This window comes from Sciurus carolinensis, chromosome X (genome assembly GCF_902686445.1).
Source record: "Sciurus carolinensis chromosome X, mSciCar1.2, whole genome shotgun sequence".
In the NCBI taxonomy this organism is placed as follows: domain Eukaryota; kingdom Metazoa; phylum Chordata; class Mammalia; order Rodentia; family Sciuridae; genus Sciurus; species Sciurus carolinensis.
Window position 1 is genome coordinate 106,359,742 of NC_062232.1, and position 14,976 is coordinate 106,374,717.

Here is a 14,976-nt window from a genome sequence, read left to right on the forward strand (position 1 = left end):
TTTTGATTTTCTTACTTATTCAAACTGAGATTTATGATTGTTTATATTGTAAAGCATATAATATATAGATATTGTTTTATAAATATAACTAATTCTCATACCAATACAAGTTTTGGGGAAACAGATAATTCCTTGCAGTTATTTGTAATACTCCTTTCTCCTATGAATCAGGAACCTTTGTATGCACAGATTCATATTGTGTCCACTGAAGCATGTCTATCCCTATGATAATTACATATTCCTTAAAATATAACATTTAAGGACCTATAATTTGATTTTAGTCAGTCTCAATTAAAAAATTAGTTTTAGGATCTTGAGGAAACTCATATTGAATTAAGGAACTCTTCTCATATATGCAATAGAGTCTTCCTTTCTAAGACTATAGCATTCTACTCTAGTTAATTTTCATATCTTTAATATCGGTTATAATTTCTTCCCAGTAACTTTCTCCAATTGTGCTAGTTTTATTCCCAAGTAACATGGTTTTCGTTACCATTGTAAATAGGGATTTTAAAACTAAATTCTTTGTTGTATATTCTTGATGGATAGCAATTCAAATGAGATTGGTATAATGGTCTTTGGGTATCTCAACTTGGAATGCTCTCTGGAATTTTAAAATGGCTTGTCACTAAGTCTCTTGAAATTTTAAAAATCATAAATGATATTTTTATCAGAAAATAATGCTAGTTTTCTCCTTGATCCTTAAATATTTTCTTATTCCATTCTAAAAAATGCCTTGGGTGTAAACTAGGATTTCCACTTTAATGTTGAATAAAAAAATGTTAAAAAAAAAAGATTTTTGTTCAGGGCTTTGAGTCTACAAAATACATTTTATCAATTTAAGGAAGCTCTCTTTCTTTTCAGAATTTGCTACATTTATGCTTTAAAGTCATAAATTGGTTTTGGGTTGTTTTCCATATAATTTAATCATTTGACCTATAAATGCGGTAAATTATATAAGTAGGTCATTAATGTGAAAATATCATTGCAGCCTCAGATAAATTCAACTTGGTCATATATTATCATTGCTTAATTAGTTCAGTTAATATTTTACAAAGGATTTAAAAAATGCTTGTTTTCAAAATAAATTACCCCATAATTTTCCTTCACACATTTTCTTTGTTGTTTTTGGTATTGACATGATGCTAATACCGATACCGCCATTGACTGGTAATGAGTTCTGCTCCCTCTAATGTTGAAGTTTGAATACTAGAGAAGCATGCCAAGGCAAGCATATTAAGCAGATTTTATTTAAAAGTAATAACACAGATTTTTCCCGGGAGGAAGAAGGGGCCATGGCTGATGTTCTAAATTTCCAAGAAGTGAGCACACCCTACATCTTTTATAGGTTAAGGTCTCTTTTATTCTCCAGTTCTCTCCCCCTTATCTGTCCTTCCTGCCTACCTAATTAGGCCTGGTTTTGCATAAAGTGAGAAGATGGGCAGGGGGAAGGCCAAGGTGATTCAGGCAGGTAAGGGCCCAGGGGGCATTAATTAGCAGCTCCTTGCTTGCAGTCCTTGATAAAGGCAGGTAAATTTGGTAATCAATGGGCTCTGGAGATCTTTGGCATTCCATCCTCCCAGGGGCAGTCTCCAACTTCCAGAGGCAGATGTCTTTCATGGCCTTTGTTTCCTTGATTTGACCCCATCCCCTATTTCTACACTAACTGCCTGTCCTTAATTCTGGCTTCATTCCCCCCTTTTGCTTTAGGAACTCCTTACTGCTGTAAGGAAAGTAGGCGCTGACTGTTTTGGCTGCTTCAAAGCTGAAAGGGGGCAGCGAAGGGCAAGCAGTTTGGAGTTCCCTTTTAAAAATCAGGTTCATTGAGGGGTCCAAGTTAGAAGTCTGGTTGGGGAAGATCAGGTTGTAAAGTCATCCGGGGGTGAGTGCTTCTATGAGAGAAGAACAAAAATACGTGAGTACTGAAATGAGATTAGTAAAAAATAAATGTTGTAGCATCTGGAACATGCCAATTAATCTCTCACCAGGAGGAGGAAGAACTGAGAAATTGTTCCCATAACAGGACCTAATAAAGACTGGAGAGGATGAGACTTTTATTTGGGGACTTTAACATTGTCCAGGTTATCAGGAATGTAAACACAACATTTAACTCTTAATGTCATTAATGTCCCCAGAAAATATAGTTAAGCTACTTAATGTCATCTGATTTTTGTATAATATCCCTTTATTGGTATAACCTGTGTTTAGTAGAGATCTCTATACTTCTGTTACTTAGGGCTAGATAATCATACTTGCAAGCCAGTCTTACCAGTCATAAAGTTAGAGTACTGGGCTTTAACTTCAATGTCTATAACTTTACAGTTATTTTCCCTTATTTAACTGGAGTCTGTATTAGTACTGGAAGTTACCACTATCTGTTTTGTAGGTGATGGCTTATTATCACAAGTTACCTAGGTTGTGTGTTCCTGAAGCAGCTACTTCTGCAAAACAGTAACAGGCAACAGTTTTACAAAATGAAATTAGCAAGACTAAAAATATATTTGGCTTGTATAATAGCTATCTTAAATTTTGGCTGAGCTATACATTATATCCCCTGTTTGAGATCACAGTAATTTTACAACAAAAACCAATCTTTTGAATATAACTTTATAGAAGCTGGAGTCTGGCTTATATTGGAGTCACTCTAACATGCAGTAAGGTGGGAGGCAGAGCCTTATCTCAGGTAAGGTGTGACTCCTTACAAATCTTAAGTGTTCTAATTCTGATGCTGATATTTGCTTCTTTCTTAAATGTCATTTTAAGAAGTGTACATATATCGATTCCTGAGTCTATATGAACATTAAAGTTAACACAATTTAACGTTATATCTAAAACATGAATTAAAGAAAGGCTGAGAGAGCTTTTAACTTTCCTTTTGTGTGGCAAAGTGGCAAAATGCTTTTATGTTTCATGATATTAACCTTTTGTTGTTAAACAAATCAGGCTCTCATTAACTTTTAGAAATATATTTACATTTAAAATATTTTATCTCAATGTAAAAAGTAACAAATTTTACATATACCCTATTGATAACAGGTCCTATAATAGAACATTAAATGATAGAAATAAATCCCCAATAAAATTTACTCTTTATAAGTTTAAAATTACCATTACAGACAAGTTTAATTTGGAGAATAGCAGCTTGATAAATTCCCTGTTTTAAAAACTTGTATACTAGGAAAATATGAACAAATTTAATATACAAAGAGTGACCATTTCATAATTACCTTGACACTTTTATATTACCTGTAAGGAAAAATGCAGCTCAGCTCAGGATCCGCAGCGGTTCCAGCCCCTCCCACGAAGCTGCCACTGCAGACGCCCATTTCAGTTGCGGCTCGACAATAGCTCCAGAAAAATCCACAGCAGACACAGGGCTTCATGCAAGAGACTTTATTATGCATATGACTAGCGTGTCCACTCCGGGGTGAAAAGGAAGGAAAAAGGGAAAGATGGCATGGATGCTTCTCCCAGATATTGGAATCTCGTGGGCTGGAAGGAACCAATAGTGGAGGAGAATACTTGCAAGATGACTGGTGAACCAATACCTAGCTAGCATGTTAGGACGTAATGTGGGAAACAGGAAATTCCTGTAATGTAAGAGGCAGGCGGAACACAGATTGACAAGTGGTTGGGAGGCGGGGTATCGGCTTTATATAACATTACCAAGTTTAGTTTTTAAAGAAAAATTTAGACTGTAACATAGTACAACACTCTAACAGTTGTTTAACCATAATTGTATAAACCCCAATTTTTAAGACTAACTGTTCTAAAGAATAAAACTTAATAGACACAAAGTTAAGAGTAAATTAGTGTTCCTTTTTTTTTTTTTTTTTTTTTTGGTGGTGTTGGGGATTGAATCCAGGATCTTGTGCATGCAAGGCAAGTGCTCTACTAACTGAGCTAAATCCCCAGTCCCCTAAATTAGTGTTTCTAAGAAATCCTTATCATTTTACCATATAGATTAAACTGGTTTATATCAGAACATTAGTATTTCACCTTAGAAAAAACCTTAAATAGCTTTAACTCTCTCACATACATACAACCACCTTAGTTACATGCAAACTTGTTGAAATTTACTCTTTACTTACACAGACTTTCTTAGCACTTACTTAGACCCTCATGTATTTCATCACATAAACACTTTCTTACTCAGAAAGATTCTGTTCTTCACTAAATAAATTTCCATATCTAGAAACTTTTATTTTCTCTTTCCTATCTGTTGACCCCTTTTTGTTCACATTCTGAAACAACTCTTAAGAGATTTCTGAATTTAGATAAATTACTCCATTTTAATAAGATTAAATATTTTGTTATTTATAGTACTCTAATTGAAACACAGTTGAAACTTTTGGAACTCTCTGTATATAGAATTGTACCTGTTAGAACATAACTCTTAGTACACTTGTTTTTAGTTTAGTGATGACACAAAGCAATTTTAAACCCGTTTTATTTACCAACCTATGAAAACACCAATAATGTTTAAGTGTGTTACTCCATGGAATTTAAGGAGTTAAAGAGTACTCGATGTTATTTGACAATTAGCATTTTAACTTTGTAAATTAATCAGATGTCTCTACAAACACATTTGAGTAATCCCATACATGTTAACTCTAATTCACTTATTTTTGTAAAAACCAAGATATCAGACAAGTGTCCTGAACAGTATTTGTCATCTCTTTCCTATTGAAGAAAAGTCCTAGAAACAATTGATATTAGACATTTTATTAACATCAGCATTTTATTAGTTTGACCACCTGTAGACTTGCAAGTTATTTTTAAAGACATTTTACTTTTATTAATTTACCCAATATGAATTGAACCTTTTTAAATCACATGAATTAAAAGTACCTGGATCCATTTTTTAAATTTTAATTTTAGGAGTGCTCAGTTTTGATACAGACAAAACATGATGTCAGACAGCATGACATACAAATAACACAAAATCAAAGACCTTGTAACTTTATAGGTGAATCTCCATTGCAATGTAACAGATGTTCAAAAACTTTAGTTGAATAAAAAAATAGAACTGATCAAAAAGTCATGAGCTCAAAAGAATATAGAATTAAAAAAAAAACAATAGTCCTGGAAAAATGATATGGCCATTAATTACTTTAATAAAGCACCATAAAATTTACTTTTGCTGGAGTTCAGGTAATACTCTTTTTGTTTTTTTGTTTTTTCTCCCTTGGGCTTGAGACTGGACTCCTACTGAGCCTTCAGGCTTCTTTTATTTACATTTCAATGTAAGCCTTGACTGAGATGTGGAAGGATCTAACAGGTTTTAACAGAAACCTTGTGCCTAGGGCATTTTAGCCATTTCTATCAGGACAGGCTTGAATGTCAATGAAAATTATGAGACCTTATTTTCCATTACTTTTGAGAATGAAGCTACTATGCTAAGCTCCTCACTGAGATATGCCATTGGTTATTGAGCTGCCTATGGTTGCCTATCCAGGATTTATTTTCCCCTTAGTGACAAACAGGTTAAATCTTGCTTCATAGGTAAGCTGAGGACAGGAGCTTGAAGTAAGGCCCCTTTTTGATATTCCTGGGGCAGAATATTGTCCTATGGTGGCTATTTTCCTGTAGCATTGAATCTGTTGATGGCATAACTAAGTTTTATTTTTTTGAGATCTTATAATTACTATTAGCTAAGAAGTTTAGGAGCTCTGGTGATGGCCTTTTGATATTCCTCCTGGGTGGAGGCACATAAAGGATGTCATTTACATACTGGAGAAAAATTACAGAGGTTTTATCTCTGAATTTTGTTAAGTCCTCAGCTAAGGTTTGTTCAGAACAGTTGAGGGCCATCTAAATCCTGAGGCAACACTGTCTAGGTTAGTTGAGACACATTATCTGGTTCCTCAAAGTCGAGCAGGAATTGCGATTAAGAGCCTAGTGTATACAAAAAAAGCCATCTTTTAAATCTAACTTAGTAAACCTAGCAGCAGTTGGAATCCAAGATAAGAACTACAGGGTGGGGTAAATTACTGCTTTATTATTCTAAGGTTTTGGACTAGGCAGTTTGCTTTTTAACTCCTAAAATAGGTGAATTGCATGGGCTCTTGCACGGCATTAAAAGTTTCTGTCATTTTGAATGATCTTTAAGGTTTTGAATAATCTTTAATAAGTCCTTTTTCTTGTCTTTATGCTCTCTATTAAAATATGGAAGATGCAAGTTGGAGAAGATTATCTAAGGATTGATCAGGACCACATGCCAATTTTTGTAATTTCCTCTAAATGTTTGGGCTGACTGAATGATAAATTTATACTTTAAAAGTAGGTGGCCCTCTATGGATTCAGGATTAAGGGTGGTGTGTTTTCTTATGGTTTTCCTGAGTCTGTCTGTGAAAGTAACAGGACTTTCCTGAAGGCCTCATAATAGTTTTCTAGGCATCCTACTCATTATTTGAATCCCAGTTAGGATGGTTTCTGGGAACTGCCTGTGCTCTAGATGGTTAATAGCATAATTTTCCAGGTGAAGTCAAATACCTGGCATAAGTTTTGAAACATCTCAATATTTATTAGGATCTTCCAAAAACCTCCCTAAATTTATTTTTTATGTGTCTTAAGTTGGGGGGGAGGTCCCCTTGATTTTCCTCCCTCAGTAGGTGATGATTCCTCAAGGCTTTCTCCTCTCATGGTAGAGATTATTGCTGTCAAGCATGGTAACATATGAAAGGCACTTTTCTTGATCATTTGTAATTTAGCAGTATGAAGGCTAGTGGTGAACCTGGCAATACTGTTGAGAGAGAAGCTCCCTCCTGAGTTAGAAGTATTAGGGACGTCTCCCTAACTGAGCTTCCTTACGGTCCAGAAAAACCCATCTCTCACTACCTGGCTTTGCCAAAGTTATTTCTGGCCTTCTTTAGCAAAGTGCTAGGGTTCTAGTTTGCCCTGTTCTAGAGACCCTTGGAGGATTCAGACTTAAGGACATTACTGCTTTCCTCCCTGCCACTATAAACTCCTAATTATCAAAAATGATGACAAAAGTAAAAAGTGTGCCTTTTGCCTATCTTTTTGCCCTAAAGACTAAAGGAAATCTCCGGAGGATGAGGGGACATCTATTGGTTCTTAGGCATATAATGCCCTTTTCTTGGAGGGTCTCATGGGAGGGGTTGATTTTAAATGCCTCCGTCTTGCAGCTTAAAGACACAGTGAGCACATTTAAGCATAGGAACAGTAATGGAGAGACTCTAGATAGACTAGTGAAAGCTAACTATGCAAACACAGGGAACCTGGGCATTTTCATACTAATCATTCCAGGCCTTAATCCTACAGTTTGAATTCCTAATGTCTGACTGGCAAGGGAAGGGGAGCATCCTGGAGGGAGTGGATGTGCGGGAGTGTTGTGGAGCACATAACGGAGGCAAAGGTAATTGGCGCTCTCCCTCAGTGCCATTCATCTACCGACCACCCTGGATACCCCTTAGGTGGTCAGGAGTGGAACTCCAGAGAAGAAACCTTTGGGGTCTGCCCCAGAGTAGCCTGGGCCAGAGAACCCTGCAGTTGTTTCAACCCTTCCTCCTCCTCCATGCATCCTGGGTAGGTCAGGACTAGGGACACTGTGTACTGGTGACAATTGCACTCTGGGCCTAGACAGAAAAGTAGGAAATGGCTTTGGCAGAGTTCAACATGCCTGGTGTACAGAGCAGGTGATTGGAAACTGCCTGGGCCAGAAACCTCTCGCCCGAGTCTTGAAGAATGGTGGCTGCACTAACTGCCTTTAAGTAGCCAACGGGTGCCCATTTTACCCTCTAAAAATAAAGAGACAGAAAGATGCACCTCAAACAGATGTGGGGTACATGGAGAGAGAAGCTTACTTACCTCGGTGTAAATCCCAATGGAGCCTCCAAATCTGATACTGCCGTTGATCGGTGACAAGTTCTGCTCCCTCTAATGTTGAAGTTTGAATACTAGAGAAGCACACCAAGGCAAGCATATTAAGCAGATTTTATTTAAAAGTAATAACACAGACTTTTCCCGGGAGGAAGAAGGGGCCATGGCTGATGTTCTAAATTTCCAAGAAGTGAGCACACCCTACATCTTTTATAGGTTAAGGTCTCTTTTATTCTCCAGTTCTCTCCCCCTTATCTGTCCTTCCTGCCTACCTAATTAGGCCTGGTTTTGCATAAAGTGAGAAGATGGGCAGGGGGAAGGCCAAGGTGATTCAGGCAGGTAAGGGCCCAGGGGGCACTAATTAGTAGCTCCTTGCTTGCAGTCCTTGATAAAGGCAGGTAAATTTGGTAATCAATGGGCTCTGGAGATCTTTGGCATTCCATCCTCCCAGGGGCAGTCTCCAACTTCCAGAGGCAGATGTCTTTCATGGCCTTTGTTTCCTTGATTTGACCCCATCCCCTATTTCTACACTAACTGCCTGTCCTTAATTCTGGCTTCAATACTATAAGTTATAAGGGTTTATTTCCCCCTTTCTGCTTCCCTAGGTTTTTAACCACCAACACTTACATCATAATCTCCCACTTTATTACTAAATACTTGTTGTCTGATTCCCCAATATTGTAGTCTTCTTATCTTTTTCTATATTTCAACATCATTGGGCCCAGAGAGAAGAAAGTGAAGGTAAAATAATATCATGTTTTCATTGATATTTCTCCAGTGTAATGTACATTACACATATTAATATATTGTTGTTTTTCTTTTGTTAATCTGTCCTTTGTTACAAGGGCCTGTCCCAAATAAAAACTCATGAGAAGTATGGAAATATTACTTTTCCTCCCTTATGTTAATATATTTTATTTAGTCTTTATTGTTATTTATAGTAGTTTCAACCTTCACATTACCTTTTACAAATGATTGCATTACTTCTTAATAAATTTCCTTGATTCCAATCTTTTAGTCATTAAGTGCCCTACATATATACATAAGTTAATTTATTCATTTGGAAGATATTTATTATGTGTCCACTAAAATAAATATAAAATAAAAATTATGAGAAGGCAAGATATTGTTGTAGAAGCAGGTTGCATGTACCAGTTCATTCAGGATTACAAAACTGAAATAGTTGAAGACCAGCTACTCAGTGAGGTGGGCAACTGAGGGAATGTATTAAGGTTCAATTTTGGACAGTAAGAAACTTGAAGAGAATCAGAGACTCCATTTACTGGAATAAAGTGAGAGCTAATAAGTTCTGATCCTGCACATGCAGTGCCAGTGAAGGGAGAGAAAGACAGCTATATCTGGAAGGATATTGCAGAAACTGGCAGAAGTAAAAGTCAGTTTGAACTTAACTGAACCAGGAATTTTATAGCATGGTGTTAACATGAGAAGTGCTCTGCTTTACTCAGTTTATAAGTAGAGAACTGGGACGGAGAGTCATCTAGTTGGAGTCATGCCTAATCCTGTACCTAGGGGAAACCATCTTATCCATCCTTTCTCTAGAGAACATAAAAAATAGTGCCATGGAGGAACGACATGGCAACAAGTCATCTGAATAATTTATACAGCAATAATACTACAAGCCTAAAGCCAAAGAAAATCACCAGTTAGCAAAGGAAACAGAACTGGGCCCATTCTACAATCTGGGTACATAGTATTTCTCCATGTACACCAAACACTCTGGGGGTACACAGAAAGTGCCTCATCCACTCTAGAGAAAGTTCAGTCCCGTGGGTAGGGGAGGTCCTGGCACCAACTCCTCTGCAGTGCCAGGGGGTGCACAAGTTTCCAGGATATCTGTGGAATTTCCAAAGTCACCTAGGTCTGTACTGGAGGAAGGCGGGTAAAATCTTTGTAATTCTCCTGGTATATCAGGAAATCCTTGTGAACTCACAAAACTGCCACCTAAATCAGGGCGGGATCCAGCCACTGAGATTGGATGAAATGGGAGAAAATCTTTGCCAGCTGCTCTTTCAAAATTTCCAAAGTTTACAAAGAACTCAAGAAACTGAACACCAAAACAACAACAACAACAAAACAAAACAAACAAACCAAATAATCCATGCAATAAATGGTCAAGTGAGCACAACAGCCATTTCTCAAAAGAAGTATGAATGGCCAACAATTACATTAAAATAATATTCAAAATATTTAGCTATTGGGAAATGCAAATCAAAGTACATTGATATTCAGTCAGAGTCCAGTCAGAAGGAATTTTTAATCATTAAGAATACAGCCAATAGTAAATGGAGGAAAGGATGAAGTACAAAGTAACACTGTTGGTGGGAGTGTCAATTAGCACAGCCACTATGGAAATAAGTATGGAGGTTTCTCAATTAAAAAAAAAAAAACAAAAAATCTAAGAACTACCATGTGATTCAGGTATACCACTACTCCTTATTTATCCAAATTAATTAAAATCAACATATTTGAGTGATACATGCATATCAATACTTATTGTTGCACTATTTCCATTGTCAAGTTATGGAATCAGCCTAGTTGTCGGTCAAATGATGACTGAATAACATATACACAGTGGAGCTTTATTCAGCCATAACAAAGAATAAAAGTATGTCATTTGCAAGAAAACAGATGTATTCAGAGAGTATCATGTTAGATGAAATAAGATGGACCAGAAATACAAGTAATGAAAACTTTCTCTCTTACATGAAAGCTAGAGAAAAAAAGAAGAAAAAGATACAAAAGCAGAAGGAAGACTATTAGAGTACAGGAAGGGGATCGGTGGACAGAGAAAGGTAGGGTAGGAGGAGGTATTGGTGAATAAAGTTGATCATATTATGTTACATGAACATATGCATATGTTACAATGAAAACCACTCCTCTGTTCACTTGTTATGCATCAATAAAAAAATTGTTCATAACTTTTGCTTAACCTTTGAAAGTTCAACAAGAGCATCATAGATGTTATTATATATCCCTCATGATTTAGACAGTCTAAATTTCCAGCCACATGTCCTTATTCTCCTCACTTCAAGCTTTATGCCCCAGCAACTTCAAACTACTTATATCCTTTCTCTATACTACTTCTCATTTCTATGTATGTGCTTCTGCTGCTTCTTTGCCTAATTTGCCCTAACCCTCCTATGCATATCTCTATTTACTGGGCTAAGTCTTATTTGTCTTTCAAGGTTTAATTTCCTCCGTAGAACTCTTCCTGAAGCCTCTTCTTATCCACAGACCACTTTTTGTTTCAAATCTGCTATATTTTCCTGAAACCCTACATATATCCTAATGATTATACTTATATTTTTTTTTAAATATGAGATTAAGTGTCTCTTCACTCATCTAAAACTTAAGACCATTAAGGGTCAGATATCTTACCACCTTTTTATTCTAAGTGCATAACATGGAGTTTGATATTTAGAAAAACCTTAGTGCATGTTTGTTGCATGATATTGTAACTATTAAGAGAATTGGATCCATAAGTTAAACATTTCTAAAACATAAGTCATAAAGTTCAGATGCTTTCACTTTAAGAATTTTGCTATATGTTCAAAGAATAATTAACACCAACTCCATATCATTTCTTCTAAAATATATGAGGAGAGAACATTTCCCTTTTATTTTATGAAGTTATAATTCTAATACAAAAACTAGACGAAGATAATATTTTATGAATATAGATGCAAAAACCCTCAAAAGTATTAGCAAACTGACTCCATCAGTATATTAGAGGGACCACCATATCCCACATGATTGCAAAGTAGGATTTATCACATTACTGAAAAAGTAGACAGACATATAAATATCAATATATTTTGTATATGTATGACATATTGCATATAGATACATACATGCTTTTAGTTTTATAAACATTAAAATCATTTTCTCCAAGAACTTTTGGTTAAAGAAACACTTGACAAACTGAAAATCAATTAAAAATTTAGCTCTAGTATCTAACATATAAAAACAACTCTCAGAACTCAATAGCTAATAAAAAAGGAAATGGGTAAAATCAATTCACAAAAGTGGACATTCAGATGGCAAATAAACATATAAAAACATTTATCATCATTAGATAGTAAATGCAAATTAAAGCTACAAAGAGATATTGCCTCACACCTGTCAGAACTATTAAAATAAAAAAATATTGAAACATTAAGTGTTCACAAAAATTCAGAAAAACTAGATTCTTCATAATGTTGATTGCTATGGTTTGCATAAAAGTTCCTGCTATTTAGGATTGTTCAAAGGTAAAATGACTAGACTAGGAGAGCTGTAAACTAATAGGTGAATTAATCCATTTGATGAATTCACAATTTGAATGGACTGTGTAGTAATTGTAGGCAAGTGGGTTGTGGCTAGAGGAGGTGGGTAACTGGGGACATACCCTTAGTGAATAAGTCTTGTCCTTCCTCCTTTTCTCTCCTCCCTCTCTCTCTACTTTCTGGCTGCAAAGAGGTGAGGATCTTTTCTCCACCATGCCCTTCCACCATTGTGTTCTGCCTTACTTTGGTTCCAGGGTAATGGAGTCAGCCAACCATGGATTGAACATCTGAAACTTGAGCCAAAAATAAACTTTTCCTCCTCTAAGCTGTTTTCGTTAGGTAATTTGGTCAGAATGATGAAAAGCTGACTAACACAGTTGACAATGAAATGTAAAATGACAAACAACAATTGTCATTTAAAAAAATGAACATGCAACTTCCAAACGACTTAGCAATTGTACTCCTTAACATTTATCTCAAAGAAATGAAATGTTATATTCAAACTAAAGTTTGTACACGAGTTCTTAGAGTGGACTTATTTGTAATGGCAAAAATTACTTTTCATGGATGAGTGGTTAGTAAAAACATTGAGTATTATATACTGAAAACACTACTCAGCAATAAAAGGGAATGGAATATAGATGCATATATCAACCTGAACAAATTCCCAGAAAATTTTCCTTAGTGAAAAAAAACCATATGTTTGCAATTACATAGCACTCTTGAATTCACAAAATTAGAGAAATGAAGAACTGATTAGTGATTACCAGAAAGGTCAAGCACAAAGCTTAGAAGGGAGGTGGGTATAGCTATGAAAGGAAAATTGAGTGATACCTATGGTGATGGAAATGTTCTGTATTTTGCTCTACTTTTTATTTAATTTTCTATTATTGCATTATCATTATACATAATTATGGGGTTCATGTTGACATATTCATAAATCATGATGTAATTTGCTCTATTAGAGTCTTGCCCTTTTAATGTGAATATTTTGACAATGATATTACATTCTACTTTTGCTAATTTTTGCCATTGGGGAAATTGTGTAAATGGTATGCACAGAATGTCTGTATTATTTCTTACAACTACATGTGAACTTATAGTTATCTCTAAATTAAATTTAATTAAAATATATTACTGAATCAGAATAATTAATATCATGACTAAAAACCTATTAATGCCAAATAAGTGCCTTGGGACATAATTATCACAGTCCCTCTAGATAGAAAAAAATTTCAATATTTAGTGCAAAGGAAAGACACCCAAATAGTCTAGAATTTAAGTTGGCTGCTTCTTCGGGGCAGGAGAAAACTAGAGATTCTGCAAATTGTTCTATGTTTACTGCAGGATCGAAGTTTTACATAGATAGTGAAAAAGAATAGGAAAGGGAGATTCTGCAGGAGAGATTAAAAAAACAAACAAACAGGGAAATGGGAGTTATAGGGGAGATAAATGGTAAAGAGACAAACATGGAGAAGAGAATGAGAAAGAAAAGGGAGGAGAGGAAAAGAGAATGAATGGAAGAAATAAAAAAGAGAAAAGTGGGGGTGATCCTTAAAGAAATCTTACATACTGGCAGAATAAATATTAGATTACTTGATGGGAAATGAATAATACCATTGTAAGGAGCAGCATAATTATACTAGAGTAGCAGTTTGGATATTGTTTAGAAATTTATTCCATTGAATTACTAGCCTACAATGAGTGGGACATACACCTTGAGGAGCGGTTCCAAGTTTCTCAGATCAGTATTAGAACTCTTGTGTAAAATCATCTATCAGTCACCTATAGGATCTAGATGTCAAGAGGCAAAAGGGAGTAAAAAAGGAAGGAGAGAGTAATAAAAACTCATTATATGTATGTTCTCCTAAATTGAGAGTACTTGGGAATATTGTTCCCTTATCATGTAGGTTCAGGTGTTTAGGGATGAGGGTGATGTGAAAGTTGGTGTTAATGTCTGTGTGAACCCTATGAAATTGTCATTTTAATAGATCCAAAATGGGTGGCTATAGACAATTTCTTCTTGTTTCACTTAGTATATGAAGAAGTACTTTAGCAACTATAAAAATCATATATAAGACATTACTATGAGGTAATGATGATCCCAAATGGGAAAAAAAGAATTTGCAATCAGGAGATCTCAGATATGGTTCTAAGTCCGACATCTCTAATCTGTTTTACATTGGGTGAGTTACTTCACCTCTGTGTCTTCTCTTCTCTAAAATGAAAACACAACATTTACCAACTCTGTGACTAGATTCAAAGTGCTTCTGTGTAAAAAAATTAAAAATGAGTTGGCATTATTTAAAATTGCAAATTGCACTGTGCAGTCTATATGAAAATGAAGCTGGGCAAATTCTGTGCTACTCATATATATTCCATGTATATTAAAATACATTTTGATGTATTTAGATGTGAATTTTGAGGTTTGTTTGTATTGCTTTTTAAGTTTTTTCTCCTGTTTGTCCTTTAGTGGAATTTGTGAAAAATAACCATAAATAGAATTTTTAAATTGTTTCTTGGGTTGCGGGTTTTTTTTTTTTTTCAAGGGTTGGGGAATAAAGGCAGTATGACTCTTCCTGTATGAAAAGATGGTTTTAATGTAGAAAAAACTGACAGGATTCCCACAGATCCCTTTACACTAAGGAAAACATCTTCATTTGTTTTCTGTTCCTTTTAAAGCTTAAAGTTTCAGCCAGATTTCCTATGAAATAAATATGATTAACCTTAGATACTTTGGGCTTCCTTTCAAGTTATATCATCATCTCTAATGACATGGAGGGGTTATTTATTGTGTCCTTCAATTACTTGGCAAGCAACCAAATTCCATGCATGTTTTCCACTCTCC

General features: G+C 35.4%; 1 pseudogene; it reads left to right on the forward strand.

Moving 5' to 3' along the window:
- The first annotated feature begins 942 nt into the window (after positions 1 to 942).
- The window catches only part of LOC124971645 (protein DEK-like), a 37,069-nt pseudogene continuing 23,035 nt past the window's right edge, over positions 943 to 14,976 (forward strand).